This window comes from Salvelinus sp. IW2-2015, linkage group LG4q.2 (genome assembly GCF_002910315.2).
Source record: "Salvelinus sp. IW2-2015 linkage group LG4q.2, ASM291031v2, whole genome shotgun sequence".
NCBI classification, from domain to species: domain Eukaryota; kingdom Metazoa; phylum Chordata; class Actinopteri; order Salmoniformes; family Salmonidae; genus Salvelinus; species Salvelinus sp. IW2-2015.
The window spans coordinates 25,334,488-25,337,600 of record NC_036843.1 but is presented as its reverse complement, the minus strand read 5'-3'; the positions used below and the strand labels follow the sequence as shown (position 1 = coordinate 25,337,600).

Genomic DNA, 3,113 nt, shown 5'->3' with positions numbered 1-3,113 from the left:
GTAGGGCCGGGATATCTGGTGCTGTGGACATAACTGTTCAGTTGTGGGCAAACCACTCTGCATCTTTCAGGGAGAAGGGAGAGAGAGAGGGGAGAGAGAGAGAGGGAGAAGAGATGGTGAGACAATAGATAGGGAGGAGAGAAACAAGGGTGAGGTAGTAGAGAGCGACATAACGGTTCACTGTGCTTGGGCAAGACACTCTGTGTCAGAGCGAGAGAGAGAGAGAGAGAGAGAGGAGAGAGAGAGAGAGAGAGAAGAGAGAGAGAGAGAGAGAAGAGAGAGAGAGAGAGAGAGAGAGAGAAGAGAGAGAGAGAAGAGAGAGAGAGAGGAGAGAGAGAGAGAAGAGAAGAGAGAGAGAGAGAAGAGAGAGAGAGAGAGAGAGAGAGAGAGACAGGTTTACAGAGGTAAAGTGAGGTAGAGAAATGAGAGACCAGGTTTAGGCAGAGAGAGAGAAACAGAGAGAGGAGTCAGGTAAAGGAGGTAGAGAGAGGTTAGAGAGAGGGACGAGAGGTAGAGCGAGGAGAGACCATAAGAAAGGGTTAGAGTGAGGTAGAGAAAGGAGAGACTGTGTTAAAACAGAAGTAGAGAGAGATGAGAGACCAGGTTAGACAGACGGTAGAATGAGGGTAGAGAGAAAGAGAAGAGGACCTGGTTCGAAGTAGAGTGAGAGCGAGAGACAAGGTCTGCGAGCGTAGAGACTAACGTAAAGAGAGGAGGGGAGCAGGTTAAGACAAATGTAGAGTGAGGTAGAGAAAGGGAAGACCAGGTTTGACAGAGGTAGATTAAGGCAAAAGATAGAAGAGACTAGGTTAGACAGAGGTAGAGTGAGGTAGAGAGAGGTAGAGAAGGAGAGACCAGGTTAGATAGAGGTAGAGTGAGGTTGAGAGAGAGACCAGGTTAGACAGAGGTAGAGTGAGGTAGAGTGAGGTAGAGAAAGAAGACTGGGTTAGACAAGAGCTAGAGTGGGCTAGAGAAGAGATGAGAGACCAGGTTTAGACATATGTTAAAGTGGGGTAGAGATAGAGCAGGAGAGACCAGGTTAGACAAGAGGTAGAGTGAGGTAGAGTGAGGTGAGTGAGGTAGAGTGAGGTAGAGAGAGAGACCAGCTTAGACAGAGGTAGAGTGAGGTAGAGTGAGTAGAGTGAGGTAGAGAGAGAGAGAGACCAGTTAGACAGAGGTAGAGTGAGGTAGAGAGAGAGATGAGAGACCAAGGTTAGACACAGTAAGAGTGAGGTAGAGAAGAGAGAGGAGAGACCAGGTTAGACAGAGGTAGAGAAGAAAGAGAGAGCTGGTTGACAGAGGTAGAGTGAGATAGAGAGAGGAGGAGAGACGAGGTTAATCTCTCTCTGCCCTCCCACCCCAGTGTCGCCCTACATGGGGTACAGCGCCACCACGTCGGCCTATGTGACCGGTCCCACATGGCAGCCGCCCAGTGGCAGTGCTCTCTCTCACCACAGCTGTGACAATATTGCCTCCTCGCTGGCCTTCAAGGGTATGACAGCCCACCACCGTGACACACTCTACCCCCACACCGTCAGCGTCTCAGCACTGTAGAACACAGACAGACGGGCGAATGGACGGACGGAGAGACAGAGGTGGGAGAGAGAGAGAGAGGGAAGAAGACGGGGAGAAGAACAGACAGACGGGCGAATGGACGGACGGAGAGACAGAGGTGGGAGCGAGAGAGAGAGGGAAGAAGACGGGGAGAAGAACAGACAGACGGGCAGATTGAGAGAAAAGAGGATGACAGAAGGAGAAATGGAGAGATGAGTCTTCTCCTTACAATAGGTCCTGTGTCAGCTCATCACAAACAATCACCTCTCTGTATTTAAATGAAGGACCTCACCTAGGAGCTACATCCATCACAACAGTCTCTTCCATATAACACGGTGTGGAGAACTCAAGTTAACACACAGTTAAAGACAGGACATGAAGGAAAGGTTTGCCACACTATCTACAGTATCTACAGACATGACCCTGCCTCTTTGTTGTCCAGCAGACAGCTCACAGGACAGGTCAGGTGTATTGAAGGACTGAATGACTGGGGATGGGGGACACAATCCTCATCAACAGCTTGTCTCGTAAACCCATTTTTGAACACTTCTCTGCAAATGTTATTCGAGACAAGGGGCTAAAGGAGGCTATGACAATCTAAACCAGCAGGAAAACAACGTTTTGCATTTAAGTGTTTCAGGGTGATATCAATTGCTATTATTTTGGATGTTTTGTATTTTTTCTTTTTTGTTTGTGTTATGTTTTTTTTATAAACACAAAAGTCTTAATATTGAACATTGTTTTTTCACTTCTCAACTTAAATGTAATGCAATGCTTCAGAGAAGTTATCCTAATGTTTATTTATTAGACTGACTAAGGTACTGCGGTTAAACAAAGTGCAGTTATTACATCAAAAGGCCACGGTGGAGAACGTATGGGGAACATTCCCTAATGTTTAAGACTACATTATGGTAAAACAGTAAAAAAATCTGCAGTTCCAAAAGATGCACAATGAAATTGAATGTATCTCAATTAAAATAATTGTTTGGATGTTACCTGATTTTTCTGAATTGTAGCTGTTGTTTCAGAAACCTTAGAAACTCAAGTGTAAGGAGTATTATCAAAAAAACCTTGTGTGTGAAATAATATTCTACACACTTTTAAAAGTCACACGTGTGAAATTTAGCCAGAGTTTTAGGAATATAGGCTATATGCAACAATTCGATACAAATTAAGAGCTTACATAAAATCTTTTTGTTGGTCCTAAAATTGTAGAAATTTGTCAGCGATAGTAGGCTATTTGTTAGGCTACAACTTTAGCATCTGAATGGCATAAAATCTACAATAGGGTATTTACAATAACTTCTCAATACAAAACATTCTGTGCATGTTACTTATTGTTGCCAACCTAATGTTCGCTTGACATGAAACAAGAATGTTGCATAGGGATGTCATGGCTGGGTGGTATACTCAGGCTACGGCTGGGTAAAACGTTGCAAGGTTGCCTACTGGTGGTCTACAGTTTCGCAACCCAGCAGCATTGCCTCTGAATAGGTAGGCCCAGCCGCATTGCCTCTGAATAGGTAGGCCCAGCCGCATTGCCTCTGAATAGGTAGGCC

At 45.3% G+C, this 3,113-nt stretch overlaps 1 long non-coding RNA gene across 1 annotated transcript in view; it reads left to right on the top strand.

Annotated features, from left to right (window-relative positions):
• The window catches only part of LOC139027686 (uncharacterized), a 1,994-nt gene extending 719 nt beyond the window's left edge, over nt 1-1,275 (top strand). Inside the window, exons 2-3 of the long non-coding RNA XR_011479808.1 lie at nt 908-927; nt 1,247-1,275. This is a non-coding gene — a long non-coding RNA (uncharacterized lncRNA). The remainder of the gene's footprint in view (nt 1-907; nt 928-1,246) is intronic.
• Nucleotides 1,276-3,113: the final 1,838 nt, after the last annotated feature.